Genomic DNA, 18,288 nt, shown 5'->3' with positions numbered 1-18,288 from the left:
GACATGTGCCCTTTGAAATGGCAAAATCTAAGAAGCTCTGGGAAAGCAATTATTAAAAAACCAGCTAAGGAAGGGGCCACCCTAGGAAAAGCATAGTGCCATGGGTTCAAGCTCCAGAAAGGAGCCACCCTTTCTGGACAGCTTGCCACCCAGGCTGCCTCACAGAGGGAAACTGTTTATATGATAAATTGGACTTTCTCAGAATGACACACAGCATCAGTTCCTCAATCAGTTCCAAAATTACCTCAAACCTCACCACTCCTCCTTATTCTTGTGGCAAAGCAGAAAGCACTGGCCACAGCATGACTCACTGGATCTCAATGGAAGGTCCAGCGTCTATTTCCAACCAGATAAAGATTCCTGGCGACTCCTCCCCTCCTCCACCCTCCCTGCTTTCCCAGCTTGAATATTCTTTCTGGGCACCCGCAAAAATTACTCTGCATAGAAACCTAGGGTCCTGGAGTAACTAGCCAGTAGGTGTGTGCGTTTGTTTCTTTTTAACCCCAATAACTATCTACCTACTTAAAAGAGGGCAAAAATATTATTTTCTCTTTAAAAATGTAAGCAGTTGAACAAAACAGAAGGGCTACTAATAAGCTGTTATTTAACATGTACAAAGGACAAGAAAAAGAGGGGCTCTGTGTCATAATGTATGTGTACTGATCCACAGAAATGCCTTCTCAAGGTAACCTAAGTCCACCTTGGTGCCCAATCCAACTGTCTTTTCTCTCTCTCTCACTGCAGTGTGATACATTAGTGTCTGTCCCAACTCAAAGGTAGTGTCTTCTTCCTAACAGCAGTTACTCCCCAGTGCAACAGGGCTCCTCGTGGAGTTCATTGATTCTCATCGTCTCAAATATCCTTCCACACAAAAAAGTCCCCGGCTGGATCTCCAGACTTCTATCTACAGGAGGGTAAGGAACCAATAGGATACCTGACAGTTACTATAAGCAAGGCAATGAGCCATTTGATTTATTTTATTTTACTTTTTTTTTTTTTTTTTTTTTTACAGTCCATGTCTTTTATTTTCTTTACACCCATCATGCCATGAATTCATAGGGAATGGGCTCCAACAGTTCAGGCTCCTTTCCATTGGTTCTCACGAAGTGTGCTTCTCTGGGTGGAGCAGGCTGGCTCTTCAGCTGAACCCAAGTACCTTTCTCTTTGGTTTCCTTCTTTTTCTGATCATTTTCCTTCATCCGTTTCAGGAAGCTATCCTGGCTCTTAGAGTGCTTAATATGCTCGATATGCACATTAATTCTCTTGGCAAGAATCTTGCCCTTAACTTGTTTTTTACAATGATGCCAACAGCATGCTGGGTAACATTGTAGACTCTCCCAGGTTTGCCATGGTAACATTTGTGGGGCATTCCTTTTTGAACAGTGCCCATTCCCTTGATATCTACAATATCACCTTTCTTGTAGATTCGCATGTATGTGGCCAAAGGAACAACTCCATGTTTTCTAAAAGGCCTAAAGAACATGCAGCGGGTGCCCCTCCTTTCCCTTTGTGTTGGTCATTTTGACGAATTACTGGAAGATGGCGGTTCCGGCCGAGGGCCATTTGATTTGAGGCAATTGCTTTTTTGCTCTTCCAAACAACCCTACGAGAGAGGGGTTAACATTCCCATGCTACATGCAAGGAAACACACGCCCCAAGCAGTAAGTAGCAAAGGCAAGATGCGAACCAAAGTCTCTATGATTATGAACTCATTCAAACATCACGGGTTCTTCACACTTTCTCCCTAGTGACTTACTAGATATTTCTACATGTTACGTTTAAATGGCAACAAAATACCATTTAACTGAATTCATCACTAAAAAGACAAACAGTTGGAGGGTCCTCCGTATCCACGGGTTCTGCATCCGCGGATTCCCAACCGTAGATCGCAGATAAGAAGGGCCGACTGTACGATGCCATTTTATATAAGGGACTTGAGCATCCAGGGATTTTGGTACCCACAGCGGTCCTGGAACCAATCCCCTGTGGATACAAAGGGAAGACTATACAATCTTTGTTAATGGCCACCTTCTCTTAGCATCAAAGACTAAAACACTGGAGCTATTTTTCATCTGACATATTTCCTATAACCAATTTGGTCACAAATCTCTCTCTCTCCCCCACTTCCTCCCAGGCTATTATAGCTATATATGTGAATTCATTCAATCTTCACAATCATCTCCCATACTATGTATTATCTTTATGTTGTTGATTAAGAAAAAAAAAAAAAAGTAAATCGCCCAAGGTCTTCTAATTGTAGTTTCTGTCTTTATTGACCCCCCACCCTTACTATGCTTTTCTCCTCCCCCTTCTCCATCCCCCCCGCCCCCTGAAATTCAGATGCAGTAAGGGGAAGGAGGGAAAATAGCTAGGGATGCTGGGAGCACCTTAGAGCCTTTCGGGGAAGGCTGACCTGTCCTTGGCAATCCATAGAACCCACCCATGGGTAGATGAAAGCTGGGACAGGGTTGGTCTGGGCAGTTCTAGCGGAGGGTGAGAACCGGATCCGGGAAGCTGGAAACAGAAACAAGGATGCATAGGCTCTTATCCCAACCCAGGGAAGCTTCAAAGTTCCCCACAGTGAAAAAGAACAACTGTGTTCTGTTTTTCTATAGGGGACCACAGTGTTTGATCGAAGTATGACTTTCCCAGAAGCCTTCCCTGGAACACAGCCACTGATAGAGAGTAAGTGGGGAACACAGTGGGAAACGGTTATCACCTTACAACCCTAGACCTGGGTTCCCAACCCCCGGGGGTCGCACAGCAGGAGGTGAGCAGCAGCTGAGCGAGCGAAGCTTCATCTGCCGCTCCCCATGCGCTCCCCATGCTTGCATTACCGCCTGACACCCCCCCACCATCCCCCCTCCCCCCTCACCATCCCCCTCCCCCCATCCCCCTCCCCCCTCCCCCTTCTCCCCGCGGAAAAACTGTCTTCCAGGGAAACCGGTCCCTGGCGCCAAAAAGGTTGGGGACTGCTGCCCTGGACAATGTCCTGGGAAGCAGAAGCTCAAAGTTGCCTTCAGACCACAAACTACTGTCCTAGTATTGTGTGGACAAGAATGGTGTTCCTGGGGCAAATAACCTGGACTTCTTTGCTTCTTCCTCCTGCCCCTGACTGGAAGGGTAGGGGCAGGATGGGCTGCCACGCCTACTGGGAAGACACCCCGAGGGACGGGGACTTCCCCATCTGTGTGAGGAGGTACATTTTCCTCAGATGACAGAAGTCCAGTTTACCAGGCTAGCACCTCAGTGAGACTCCACTTCCTTCTCTTCTGTGGGCGTTTTGGATGGGGTAACTCCTTTTAGTTTCCCCACCAAAAAATGGTAACATTTTAAACAAGCAGGGGCACTCAGCGAGGTATTTCATTTCCCAACAGTTCTTGGTAAGTGAAGCAACGCCGTACAAAGGATGGAAAATGGCTGCTCGTGAGCCAGCTAAAAAATGATAATAATAATCATAACAATGATAATGATGATGATGATAAAAAGTTACTCTGAGCCCTCACAAGAATTACAAATTATGAAAGACATACTTCTCACTAGGTAAACATTGAGTGCAGACTTTCTCTGGTCCACAGTTACTTTCTAATGATGAAACGGTTGATTAAAAAGCATGGATTTGGGCTTCCCTGGTGGCGCAGTGGTTGAGAGTCCGCCTGCCGATGCAGGGGTCGCGGGTTCGTGCCCCGGTCCGGGAGGATCCCACATGCCGCGGAGCGGCTGGGCCCGTGAGCCATGGCCGCTGAGCCTGTGCGTCCGGAGCCTGTGCTCCGCAACGGGAGAGGCCACAACAGTTGAGAGGCCCGCGTACCACACACACACAAAAAGGGCACTGTTGTCTCCTGAAAGCCAACCTCCGCTCCCACGGAGAGGGCCCCAGGGCAGTCCTGCCCACAGCCAGGGCTCTGCACACACTCTCACTAGTGTGTCTGAGCATTTTCCTTCCTTGGTTCATCCCGGAGAGAGGAGACGCCCATATACTGGGTAACTACACTTCTTCGGACACCCTTCAGACGCCCAGGAAAGGGAGGCTATCATATGTGCTGTGTAAACACAACAGGCTCAGTGTTGGGCAGGGCCTGGGGAAGGGGTGGCCATAAACGCCCTTATCCTCTTGTAGAAAGAACACACAGCACAGTATCTTTATCTTTAGAGAGTCATGTGGAAACAGGGATCAAGACTTCAGTCACAGGACTTCCCTGGTGGTGCAGTGGTTAAGACTCCGAGTTCCCAATGCAGGGGGCCCAGGTTCGATTACTGCTCAGGCAACTAGATCCCACGTGCCTCAACTAAAGATCCCGCATGCCGCAACTAAGGCCCTGCACAACCAAATAAATAAATAAATATTTTTTAAAAAATTCAGTCACACAGACCAATATATAAACTGTTAACTAAATAAAAATAAAATGCATACCCTCTTTGATCCAGCCATTTTATTTTTAGGAATTTACCTGAAGATCTACCAAGGATGCCAAGACGTGTGTACAAGGTTGCTCACTGTAACAAAGTCTGTAATGAGGAAAACTGGACATATGGATTAGAGACCGATTAGAACATGGCACTCCCCTGCAGGTGTTCCACACGGTCATTTTGAAAGGAATCTGCCTGTGCTGACTTGGAAGATCTTCAAGATCCCCAGTTTCATGAAAATAGCAGTCAGTATGTGGATTTAGTATTCAAGGACTGCACTTGCCTAAACTTCTTAAAAGATATGTGTTGGGACTTCTCTGGAGGTCCAGTGGTTAAGACTTCGCCTTCCAAGGCAAGGGGTATGGGTTCGATCCCTGGTCGGGGTGCTAAGATCCCACATGCCTCGCGGCCAAAATACCAAAACAGAAAACAGAAACAATATTGTAACAAATTCAATAAAAGACTTTTTTTAAAAAATGGACATCAAAAAAAATCTTTAGGGATTCCCTGGTGGCACAGTGGTTGAGAATCTGCCTGCCAATGCAGGGGACACAGGTTTGAGCCCTGGTCCAGGAAGATCCCACATGCCGCGGAGCAACTAAGCCTGCGCCACAACTACTGAGCCTGTGTGCCACAACTACTGAAGCCCACCCACCTAGAGCCCGTGCTCTGCAACAAGAGAAGCCACCGCAGTGAGAAGCCCAAGCACAACAGAGTAGCCCCAGCTCGCCACAACTAGAGAAAGCCATGTGCAGCAACCCAAAGCAGCCAAAAATAAATAAATAAATTTTATTTTTTATAAAAATCTTTAAAAAAATTTAAAAATTCAAAAAATAAAAGACTTGTTATAATTGTTTTCTTGAAAGATACACAAGGTTCCATTGGGGAGAAGGCCTGGGGTTTGGAGAAAAAGGTGACTTTTACTCTTCATTTTAAACTTTGCTGCACAGTTTACTTTTTTATTGCTGTTTTAAACCATATGAATGTGTTAGTAAAATTTAAAAATAAATAGAAATGTTGAATATGATGCCAATACTATCAAGCATTTTCTGGGGGTGATGATTTCCAGAAAACCTGGGACTAAAATGTCCCCAATGTTAAAAATGTATCACTGCAAAAGGCAGATAAACCATATTCTTATTGTCAACAATGGACAATGGGTAACGCTCTGGCCTAACGAGCTGAGCTCGTTTTTCAATGGGATTTTCTGTCCCAGTGAGTCATAACAGGAAAGGCTTGGAACTATGTTAGACGTTCATCTTTTAATCGACAGTGTGGGTATTCTACCTTTCGCAGTTCTGCTGTTTGACTAGAATGAAACACTTCCACTGCAAACGATGGAAAAAAAGAAATCAACCATAAATATTTGTTTGTCTATGTGCCAGGCATAGTAAGCCAGCATTGGGCTTGCAATGTGTTTCAACTTTATGGAACTTAGACGCCCCTGCTATTTTGGTGGTGTGAAGATGGATGTCTGAAGCAAGCATTTGTGGGTGCTGAACTGCAGTGAACAGAGTGCAAGGAAGGGGTGTTTCTGGAAGAGGTGGGGGGGTAGGGGTGGGAGCGGGCAGTCAGGAGCCCACAAACACCCCTATTCCCCTCAACCTTTAAGGTAAATGGAACTGACTTTTACTGAAACCAAAAATATACACCAAAGCTTTATATCTCATTGAATTCTCACAACACCTGCAAGACATGAATATTACAATCGCACTGTCACTATTTTACAAATGGGTAAAGTGAGGCCTGGGATTATTATGTACCAAGTTGCCTCTGCTCGGAGGGGCTGGGGATGGGAAAGTACATGGGGGGCTGGCACACAAAGTAGGAGCGCAGGAGGCTCCGTGAATGTAGAGGATGTGTTCACTGGTCTCACTCACGTAGGTACATGCGACCTGATCAAAAGTTGAATATTTGTGCAGCATTTCCACATACATGGCCTCAGTTAATCCCTGTGACAAAGGGCCAGGGCTGAGACTTGTCATCAGGACTTCTGACTTCCTTTTCTTTGCTCTTTCTGCTACACCACAGCTCACTTCCGATACCAGTATCAAGGCCAAGTGTAGACACTGGCTCCAGGATCACTAGATCCAGTGGTTTTTGAGCCAGGATTGGCTAGAGTCACCCTTCTTGGAAGTGACTAGAGCAAACCTAATTTATCATCCAAACCGAGACACTCTGCGTGCAGAAGGGGATGTTGTTAATAATAAAGCTGGAACAAGAGGCATCAACTGGGACTGGTCTCAGGCCACATGGCTGTATCTGTGACCAGCTTGATCCCAGAAAAGTCATGGGCAGCTCTCAAAGACCAGCCCTCCCAGCAAGATCTTCAGGGTCTCCCACAAATCACTCAGCTTCTCTGAGGCTCTCGGGGCCTCTCAGCGGCCTGCTCAGGAGAAGGAGGTTCCTGACATTACACTGCCCCCCAGGGGACAATCATACCAACCCCCAATCCCTCTAGGGGTAGAGATGGTTTTGCATGATGACGTGATCTGGGGGCAAAGTGTGGATGGTACACACCAGGCTGGCAACGCTGGCTGGACTAATCGAGTGGGGGAAGGAAAAAAGGTTTGGGGGGGGGAGGAAAACAAGAGATGGTAAGGAGCCCAAATTTGGTTTTAATTGCACATGTGATATTATTTATATAAAATGATATCTCTATGTGGCAATACAGTGGTTAAAATGATGCAGTTACTTATCTAAGTGTACTTTCTGTATGGTTTTATTTCTCTGCTGAGTAAGTATTTATAAAATGTGCACACACATATACAGTTCTTTTCAGTGAAAAAGAAATTAGATCAAATACTTTGTACAGTGAAATATACGTATAAATGACACTTTTCCCATATTCTCTTGTTATTCCATGTCAGCTTTGTTCACCCCAGCTTGCAGCTATAGTAAACTCTTCTTTTTTTTTTTTTTTTTTTTTCGGTACGCGGGCCTCTCACTGCTGTGGCCTCTCCCGTTGCGGAGCACAGGCTCCGGACGCACAGGCTCAGCGGCCATGGCTCACGGGCTTAGTTGCTCCGCGGCATGTGGGATCTTCCCGGACCAGGGCACGAACCCGTGTCTCCGGCAGGCGGATTCTCAACCACTGCGCCACCAGGGAAGCCCTAAACTCTTCTTTAAATAACAATGGGCCCCTAGCAGGAAAAGAAACTCCCTTTCTTTCACTTACTCTGACTGAAATGTGGCTCCCAAAAGGATGGTTTTTTTAATATCAATGAACAGTTCAGAGCTAAGATGTTATAAATGAACAGTTAACATATTCCATCAATTCCAAGATGCATTTTTTTCATACTTCTAACAATGTGAAACTAGGACATGTCTTATAACCAATGCTGTGTCACAGCTTAACTCATAACCAGTAGCATTTTAGACTTGATAAACTGTGGCATGAAACACTTCCAAAGAGCCAGGCCCCCCCTCTGTGCACTTTACAAATGTGAAGTCACTGGTTTAATATCAAAGGTATTATAAAGCTTTTGGTTATTCTGGAAGCATTGTACCATGTATTAATGTCACTTCAGGAACTGTGCAGTGGCTTTACTGGTGAGGTTGATGATTGCCCAGTTCTGGAGGCTTTGCTGTGATAATTTTTGTAGCTGTTGCCTCCACCCCTGTCCCAAACAGGATGAGGGTGAGTGTCCTGGCTGACAAGCAGCTCCCATCAAGCTGCCCACACCAGACCACAAGTTTGCAAAGCAAGGTAATCTCCTCTTCGATTTGTAAAGGCATGTTCCATTTGGATCTCTTTCAATCTAAAAATTCCTTCAATATTAAGACCACTGAAGCAGGAGACCCCGTTCCCTCACTGCTGCCCCACAGGTGATATGTCCTCCCCAGTGGATTACACTGAGCTCTGGCCTTCCTTTGCATACACTATACTCCAACGTTTCCTAAACCTCATTTTCTACAACTTTTACAACTCTTCTATATCCGAGGTGCACCAGCCCTATGCGTCACATTTTTATATAAACTGTCCTTTTTAATTTGGCTAAATCCTAAACAACTATCTCCATAAAATCACCAGTTTTATTTCTTCAGTGTGTTAAATAATGAAGAAAGGGCTTCCCTGGTGGCACAGTGGTTAAGAATCCACCTGCCAATGCAGGAGACATGGGTTCGAGCCCTGGTCCAGTAAGATCCCACATGCCATGGAGCAACTAGGCCCATGCTCCACAACTACTGAGCCTGCGCTCTAGAGCCCGCGAGGCACAACTACTGAGCCCGTGTGTCACAACTAGTGAGACCACATGTCACAACTACTGAAGCCCATATGTCTAGAGGCTGTGCTCTGCAACAAGAGAAGCCACCGCAGTGAGAGGTCCGCACACCACAACCAAGAGTAGCTCCCCCTCACCGCAACTAGAGAAAGCCCAGGCGCAGCAACAAAGACCCAAAGCACCCAAAAATAAAATAAATAAATTTATTAAACAATAATAATAATGAAGATAAATGATTTAAAATACACAACATGGGGTCAGACACACTGACCTTACCATGCACGTTGGTGCCATATCCCACACGTGGGGACCCACTGCCCCTCTCTACTGGGCCCATTCCCACCAATTTCAAGTCATAGAGAAGCCATAGAGAATTTAAATGACTTATATTTCCCAGATGTATTTTTCTCTGCCGTGGAAAAATCTCACCCGGCAAGACTAGATTCCCCTCTCGGGAGCAGATGAGAGGCTAGGTTTCGTTTTCACAAGTAGAAACTGCTCTGAATTCATGTCCCAAATCCCCTGCACTTTCCATCAGGGGTCCCCAGGGCCCCCCTCTAGTCCTCTCGCCTCAGAAAACAGCCACACATGGGACATTTTATCGGTCACCTGGGTGAGGGCTTGTCCTGAGGCTGATGAGGAAATTCTCTCTTGGGCACCTGCAATTTATTCTTTCTCTCTAGGGAAGCACTTTCTGCAAGTATTATCAGCCCTGTTCTATCCTTCTTCATCTCAATCTTTAGGAAGTCTAGGGTAGTGGCTCTCTCCCCGGGGGAGAATATTCTTCTTGTACAACGGCTAACTCTCATTACATACCAGCACTGTTCGAAACATTTTATACATGATAATTTATTTAATCCTCACAACCTTACCAGGCAGGAAAAATGAAGCACAGAGAAGTTAACTAACTTGCCCAACCCCAGAAGTTGGGCTTCAAATTGAGGCCAATTGGCTCTCAAATCTTTGCACTTAATCATTATACCTACTACATCTTGTAATAAGTAAGTGGATGTTGCAAACACCCACTTACTATTACTTACAATTATTATTATCTCTAGCAATAATGCTAGAGATAATAGTAATTGCTTTATTGCATGTTTAGTAATTGCCAACATATCAACTTTTTTTAATCCACACAACAGCATGAAGCAGATACTTTTATTATTGGTACATAGGGTACTGTGTGCAAAGCCCAGCATCTAGGAGCCCACAGAGCAAGCAGTCTGGCCCTACATGGCCTTGGGAGCGCGTCTTCTCCCTGCCGAGTCTCCAGCCTGCAGGGCAGTGCCTGGCACACGGTCGTGGCTCAGTCAGTACTAGTTGGGCCAATGAATTCCCAAGGGCTTTGGCTCATCTCAGAACCAGGTGTATGTCACTGTGGCAGCTGTCAGTGGGGTAAATGGGGGTCCTGGGCCCAGAGTCTGCCCAAGGAAGAAAGAAGTTTCTAAAGCTTTCCTCATGCCCTCAGCCCAGAAGATCAAAGGGAAGAGGTGTTGCCCTTAAAGCCAATTCTCCTTCTCTTAACTGTCCACTGTCAGCCAGGTGAGGAAAACAGGCTAATTTTGACCACAGGATGAGGACATTTCAAGCTACAAAATAAAATGAATCAAATGGTTGAAATCCCATTATATGACAAATGCTCATTTTACTTCTGCCTCTATTTATATTTTAATCAAACAAATGACGAAGAGTCACACTGATGTCAGTCTCTGTCTTTTCAGCTGCAGCTCTGCTAGTGTGACAACATGTCAAGCATTTATCAGTCCCTTCAGGGACCTCCCTGAAGGGAGAGTCCCTGTTTTCAAGTACAGAGGTTGGGGAATACCATTCTTCTTGCTAATCCAGCAGTTTATTACAATCAACAGACTTGGGTTCAAGTATAAGCTCTGTGAGCTTGGCAAGGTCAGTTTCATGGAATTTAATTCTTCACAATTCAGGCAGTCTATTAAATTTATATGTAAATGTGATTTACTTTTTGCACCTCTACTGACAGGACTTTCATTAATAGATTCACAAACCAAGAAAACAAAATCCTATCAGACTATGTGTCATAATTTTTTGTTTGAAAATTACAGTCCCTGAAGCCATGGTAGCTGTTCAGTAAATTTCTTTAACTGAATTAAGAAGCCAAAGTAATGATGCAGACCAGCTGGAAACACCGGCACTGATGGTTCTTATTCATATTATTAACTGAAATGGAAATAGAAACAGGGAGATAATAGAGCAATTCCTTGTCACTTAAAATGAACTATTCCTCTGTACTATGGAAGAAATTCTAATTTAAACGCTGTTCTGCGGAAAAAGAAAAATATGTAAAGACTTAGCAGACTGCAGCAGAATTGATATCAACCTAATTAAAAACAGTCTTCCAGGACTCACTATCATTCACAGCATCTTTCTGCACTGATTACAAAACATGTATTATTTATTAATATTAATAAATATAATATTATATATTTATTAATAATATTTAATAAATAAAAATTATTTATTATTTAACGCAAAATGTTGGAGATATGACAACACAAGAGAATCAACTCATTTGATGTTTTTTTAAGTGTAATTTACTTTTTCTGAAAAATGAACTGTTTGGGCATATCTGAAGGAGAAAACTCAGGATGTGTGCTTCAGAAGGTGATAGGTGGGGAGAAGGGAGTGTGATCAGGGATCTGATCAGGGGTGTCTTGGGGGAACGGGCAGCCTTTGCCGTGGATTAGCTATGGGGGATACTAAGGCCAGGATAGACGCCGAGCGCAGGGGCGAGGGGTGTCTCCCAAGCACCATAGTCACTAACCAACAACGAACAAATATAGAACTGAGAAATGCCTTCACCTTCTCCTCGTTTTGGCGTGGGCACAGCTAGACCCTTTGCTTGCTTGATCTGGCCTGATCTGCGGCACAGAGATGCCACGTTCCTCTAGGGGCAAAATGGAGCCATAAGGCATTTGTCTAGGAGCATTTAGGGTACAAACCAGACATGTTCACCAGATCCAGAGAGATCTGGGGCCACAGAGAGGCTGGCTGTCAGGGAGGCAGAGAGGAGGGTTCTGTGGGCACATCTCAGGGGGAGAAGCCACCAGAGCACCCCAAATGGCACTGCGGGTGGGTGTCCCCAAGAGTCCTGCAGGCTCGGGACAGCTCCACATGCGAAGATAAACACTGGGTCCAACCTCTCACCCCTTTTATCACCTGGTGGAGGACACAGGACCCACCTAGCCATTTCTTCTCATGATCCAAACCTTCACACTTCAGCAAGTACGTCTCCTGTTATCAGCTTCTCTCTCAGAAACCACAGCTGAATTGCGGCAGGCCAGCACCGGCAGGCCAGCACCGGGCCGCGCGGGTGTGGATAGGCATGGGCTCCTGCGCAGCAAGGAGCAGAGACATGAATATCTCGTATTTATGTTTCGGGTGCCCACAGAATTTCCAAGGGGCTCTGACCACGTACCTGCTGTGCACCCACCCTCCTCAGTTCAAAAAGCAAGTTCTGTGGATGAATTTGCAAAAGAACAAACACAAAAAACAAACAAACAAAACAATTTGGGAGATCAGCACAGCTTCACTGAGAACTTATCCAGGACCCTAGCTATTGTGCTCTACCTGTTTGCGGGGAGGCCACCAACAGGTAGACTTTGCCTTCCGCTGACCAGCGTGAATCCTTACTAACATTCAACTGCAAGTAAACACAGATTCCCCCCCCCCCCCCCGTGGCCTCTCCCTTTACAGAGCACAGGCTCCAGACCCACAGGCTCAGAGGCCATGGCTGACGGGCCCAGCCTCTCTGCGGCATGTGGGATCCTCCTGGACTGGGGCACGAACCCGTGTCCCCCTGCATTGGCAGGCGGACTCTCAACCACTGGGCCACCAGGGAAGCCCCAAACACAGATTTTTAAAAAAAAAAACAAATTGGAAAGGAAGGTAAAGAGAGGTTAGGCAGAGAGAGAGAAACAGAGTAGTTTCTTCTCTCTGAGGGGAAGGGGCTCTAAATGGATAGAGGTTTTAGTACTCCTACAACTGGAAAGACTTCTAAGGAAGCTAAATGTTTCAAGGACATTCCATAAAAATGGCATTGCAAGAATTCCAATCTTTAAGCCTCAGTTTCTTTTTCTGTAAAATGGAGATAATAACAGTATCTACCATTCAGGGCTTTTGAGGGCATTAAATAAGATCATGCATGGAGAGGTTTTATTATACTGTCTGGCCTACTCTAAGTGCTAAGTAAAGTTATTAATAATAATAAGTGACCTAGGAATGCTGGAAGCCAGAACCAGGGCTCTGTTTGCATATCTGATGTTTCAGAAAAGAATACTGTCATCTCAAATCTGGCTGATAATATTGGCAGAGGCAAGATTCAGTAAAGGAACTCTGACAGTTTCACGATGCTCAAGTGATGCATAATTACATAATACGTGAGACATTAGAATCCCAGGAGTCCCTAGGAATAGGGACCTACTATGGCAGAGTAGAAGAAAGACAGTCATTGCCAGAGAAGACACATCGGGAATTTAACCAACTAAAAAGGAAGCCTGTCATGAACTACAGTAAGGACCACTTGAGTCACGGACTGATGCGTTACAGGCAAAAAAGGGAAGGGGTTGAAACAACCTACAAGGGAAGAGGGGTAAGGAAGGGGCATAATACTTCTACATTTCCATTCTGAATCTGAACATGTTATAGGTGGAAGGGGCCTTGCCTATTCATCAACCAGTCCAAAGCTCTTTCTGTACAGATGAGGAGTCTGAGGCCCAGAGAAGTTGTACGTGTCCATGGTGCAAGCTACCTGGCAGGAGAACCAAGACTAGAACTCGAGTCTTCCAGCTCCCAGTCCAGCCCTGGGTGGCTCTCTACTGCCAGCCCCTCCCCAGCAAGCCTGGATGTAGCAAAGGTTTTGATCACCCACAAAAGTTCTGGGAAAAACAATCAAATGAGTCGAGGCATTTAAATATTTTAAATTACTCAAATAAACATGATCATTTGTGAACCACGACCTTCTGGCAGCCAGACTGCGTAAAGGGCACTGGTGTCCATCCAAAGAGTATATATTTGAAGAGCTTAATTTCTTCCTAGGTTTTAGTATTAAGATAAATGTAAACAGAAGTTTTTGTTTTGTTTTTTTTTTTTTTTGCGATACGAGGGCCTCTCACTGTTGTGGCCTCTCCCGCTGCGGAGCACAGGCTCCGGACGCGCAGGCCCAGCGGCCATGGCTCACGGGCCCAGCCGCTCCGCGGCACGCGGGATCCTCCCGGACCGGGGCACGAACCCGCGTCTCCTGCATCGGCAGGCGGACTCCCAACCGCTGCGCCACCAGGGAAGCCCTAAACAGAAGTTTTAATATCTGCTTTCGAGTGGGTTATCTTGTATGCAAAAGTGCATAGACTCAGCACTTTGGGGACCACTTTCCTAACACCCCTTGCCTTCTACCCAAGATACAGGCCTCTGTTTACAGAGGGAAAAAAAAGTCAAAGCATTGGCTTAAAAATCGGAAACAAGTAGGTAAAGGAGAAAGGCAATCTCCAGAAAATGCGGGGAAATGCCCACAAAAATTGGAAAGCTGTAATCTAACTAGAGATCTCTGTGGAAATCTATGTGCTCCTTCCACTAGTAACTTTCGTCTGCCGGAATCACTAAAATTGAAAACAAAACACAATTTAACCATATCTGATGTGATTATGAGGCCAGGGTGGGTCACACCAGCTTAAAGTTCACAACTCCATAGAAAATCCAAGAAAGTTTCTGTGATTGTTACCCGTTGCTCATTGTATTCTGTGAAATATAGTACAGCATCACAAAGGCAACCCACGTCATCTAGAGGTGTGGTCCACAGTGGTCGGGGAGCAAGGAATGAGCACTGCTTTTCTTGACACCTACTACGTGCCAAACACTCTGTTAGGTGCTTTGTTTCATTTGTTTTCAAAGGAATTGTAGAATTGGGGAGGTACCGTGATCCCCGTGTAACAGATGAAAAACTTGGCCAAAGAGAGTCACGGAGTCCAGATCTGTACTGGTGGGTTTGGAAACCCACAGCAGCTTCCGTGGAGGCCACGGAAGACAAACAAAATGGATTCCCCACTCTGTGAAAGTGTATCAAGGGAGCCGTTCTCTGATGGCAAGGTTTCAAATGCAGTGCCTGGAAGTGCCTTTTAGGTCCCACGTGGCAAGATGGATGAAGTATTACCTCAGCTCGGGAACAGAGATTGCTGCTCTCAACAGGGGCGTTTTAGGCACAGGTAGGATTGACTCCTGAAAAGATAATGGGTGTCGTGAGAGGCCTCAGTGAAGTGGAGAGGCCAAAGGGTTGGAGCCACCCTGTGACACTGGGCCTCTGCCTTCAAAGGACTCCTCAAAGGCCAATTTCAAGGCCAGAGCCCCACACCCTGGTCTTCAGTAAGGGCAGGCTTCTCGTTCAAAATTCTTTTGGGACCAGATAGATGATGGTTTTCCTTTGTGGCAAAGGTGCCTCTCAACACAATAAAGACACTCAGGTTAAAAATAACCTCACAGAAATTCTCGCTCAGCCAAAATGGTCCCAGCTAGGGATCCGTTGGAGGAACTTGTTAACAGAGCTTCCAAAGCCAAACCACAGCCGCTCCCAGCCCTGCAAAGTCAAGGGTCGGTAACAAACTCTGGTCTTCCTTGTACTAGGGACGGGAATGAGAGTCAAGAGGGCTGGAATTGACATACAAATGATCCCAAAGCAGTAATAACAGAAATCACTTTATGCAAGAACTGAGACAAACTGAGGCTGCTCTCAGTGTTAGGTAAAGAAGAGTGTGCCTGCCCAGTTATATAGAAAAGTGTGCTCACTTTGGGGCAGGACAGTGAATAGAAAATCAATGTCAACATCACCGCCTCACAGAGAGGGTTGTGCTCAAAAACTGCCAGCAAGACCACAAGTGCATTTGCAAAAACATTTGCATGGCTTCTGGTTGCAGAAAAGCTGAAAGGATTTGTGCTACACTCTGCTCCCAAGAGCACAGAAGTTCCTTTCTACCCGAACCCTGAGACCCAAAACATGAGGAAACGTAGCGCCAGCAGTTCTAATGTTCTCCCTGGCTGTGACCCCTTCTCTTCCTGGGAGTTGGGCCAAAAGCACAGTATTACTTACTGATCAAATAACCAACACCCAAAGATACCTGGGAGTGACCACACGTCAATTAAGGTTCACTGGAATCAAAAGCAAAATGGAATCACCATTTGCTTGATGGAGGTTGGCTGGGTTTAAGATACAGAAGTATGTTAGGTTTGCACTTAGAAGAAAAGCTCATTTCAATTTCTTTTTTTTTAAATTGGGTGCAGCAAGAAGAGTACAAAGGTTAGAAAAGAGACAAAGAGCTTGAGATCCTGAGAAAGATAAAAGGCAAATGATTTAAATTAAACATACGGGAAACATTAAAGAAGGGAAGGGCATGAAACAACCCTAGAGATATAAACATACAACAAAGAAAAGTTGTTTGATCATGGGGCAAGCCGTGTGAATAAATAAAATACCGTAAATGCACTAAAGGAAAAAAAAATTAAAGAAGAAAAAAGTTTCCTTCCAACAAACTTCCATTCTAAGGAAACCACAGTTCTTTTGCTTGGTACAACTACTGCTCACATTCTTAATAGCTAAATTCAGCTTTGAAAAACCTCTGTAACATTCTCTAGTTTTTTTCAAAAAAAGTAAGTGAACCAGTCGTTTACTATCAGTGGATAAATTCTGTTTAGTGGGTGGGTTTGTTTTGAGTAGCTGTGAATAAGGGCAAGGGTGATTTTATTTATTTTTTCCTGTCATTTAAAATTTTCTCCCTTAAAAAAAAATCTGTGGCTGTTTTACAGGAGTCCAAGGCAAATCGATCGAAGAGTGGTTTGAATATTTTTAAACAAACCCAGTTTGTGTTTCCCTTGTCTCTAAATCAAAAGCCTATACCACCTTTTCTCAAAGATATTTCTGTAGCACTTTCTGGCTGAGTTTGTACACCCCTATAGAACTGTTACTATTATTTAAACTTCCATGAAATGCACTTCAACCGGCAGGCATGTACGTGGTGAAATTAAACGTGTGTTAACGGGAGAAACAAAACTTAAGTCGGGCACAAAGATGGACAACGATGTGCAATGCTACAGATGGCAGCGGGAACCTGAAACAATGTGCAGTTCCTTTCTATTCTGTTTTGCCCCATTGTGTTCTGAATAGACCAAATCACTGCCCAGCTTCGGGGCCCCACCACTGAAAGGCCCCATTGTAAGTGATATGCTTTCCAGAGCAGAGTGAATGTTGCTGTAGTAACCTTCACCATGAATTTCCTGACCAGGGTGATGAAAATCTCAACTGAGTTGTGACAGGACTACAGTTACAGACAAGACGGCACACGAACAGGGGCCTCCCCATTTAGGGGGTCTTTTTAAAAATCTGAACATAACCCACTACCTGCTGCCTAAATCATCCACATAGCCAAAGAAGGGACTGAATTTCTAGAAGCCAGAGCTTGAGGAGTGAACCTGTACAGTATCTTCCTCTAGACTGGGCGGGGGTGGGGTGGGGGTGGGAATGGGAGTTTGCAGACCAAGGGGAGTTTGGGGTCCCACAGTTCATGTCCTGTTTCAGCCACCATGTTTGCTGAGTTGAGAATGCACTCTTCTAGAGCCGAGCAGGGGCTGCACGGGTACCCGTGGTCCAAATAGCACAAGCAAAGAATAAACCCGCACTTCGTTGGGAGAAAACAGCTCAGGATTCGGCATATAAAGAGTGCCCCTTTTATATGAAGAAAAGGCAGTCACCCCAATTTCCCAGGTGGAACACTAAACCAGAATGAAAATCCCTGTCCAGTGAGCTCTACTGAGGGCTCACTATGTACCAAGCAACATTCTAAGGTCTTTACATGTATTACATCATTTAATTGTGTCAGCAAACCTATAAGGCCAGCATTAGTATTAATCCCCATTTTAAGGATGAGGAAGCCCTGGCAGAAAGAAGTTACATCCTTTGCCCCAGATCAACACCAGTGAACAAATATTCTGCTTCCAGAATCTACACTCGTAATCCCTTCTTTATTGAGCTTTTTCCCCGTAGGCATTGGGCATTTGGATCTGGAGTTCTGGAGCTTAGGAGCAAGAAATGGGCCAGGAGTCCACCACTGGCTACTACAAGTTCTCATCACAGGCATGAGTACGATTGTGCAGAACAGGGAGGCAACAGGAGATAAGAGAACGGAGGATGGGAAGCATTTCGTCTGTCTGTTCATTCATTCATTCCAATAGTTACGTGCCTACCAGGAGTCAAGTGCTATCCTAAACACTGGGGTAACACCTGCAGACCATACAGACAAGACTTTGGCTTTCATCAAGCTTACTTTCTCCTTGGTGAGACAGAAAACCAACAGATGGAACAGAGAGACGGGAAAAAGAGAGGCGGCCACAGGAAAGCCAGAAGGGCAAGCTGAGCACTTGGGACAAGAAACAGACAGCCAAGATGGACTGCCCATCAGAGGGTGCAGCCCAGGTCGCACAGAAAAACTGTCCTTCCAAAGGGCACGGGCCCAAACTACTTTAGTCAGATCCTCATCCAGTAAGACAATTAACACCACCTCTTGTTTGTATATTGCTTCCAGTGTCTCGCTACTTTGCCATTCATCATCCCATGTGAGCCCTAAGGCAACCCCGCCAGGCAGGC

The 18,288-nt window shown here is 45.3% G+C and overlaps 1 protein-coding gene and 1 pseudogene across 2 annotated transcripts in view; both read right to left on the bottom strand.

Annotated features, from left to right (window-relative positions):
* MYO1E (myosin IE) overlaps nt 1–18,288 on the bottom strand; it is a 214,987-nt gene that overhangs the window by 119,135 nt on the left and 77,564 nt on the right. The window lies entirely within an intron of this gene.
* On the bottom strand, nt 998–1,523 carry LOC131752171 (large ribosomal subunit protein eL21-like; annotated as a pseudogene).

The sequence above is a fragment of the Kogia breviceps genome, chromosome 3, assembly GCF_026419965.1.
Source record: "Kogia breviceps isolate mKogBre1 chromosome 3, mKogBre1 haplotype 1, whole genome shotgun sequence".
In the NCBI taxonomy this organism is placed as follows: Eukaryota; Metazoa; Chordata; class Mammalia; order Artiodactyla; family Physeteridae; genus Kogia; species Kogia breviceps.
This window is presented reverse-complemented; position numbering and strand designations above follow the sequence as displayed.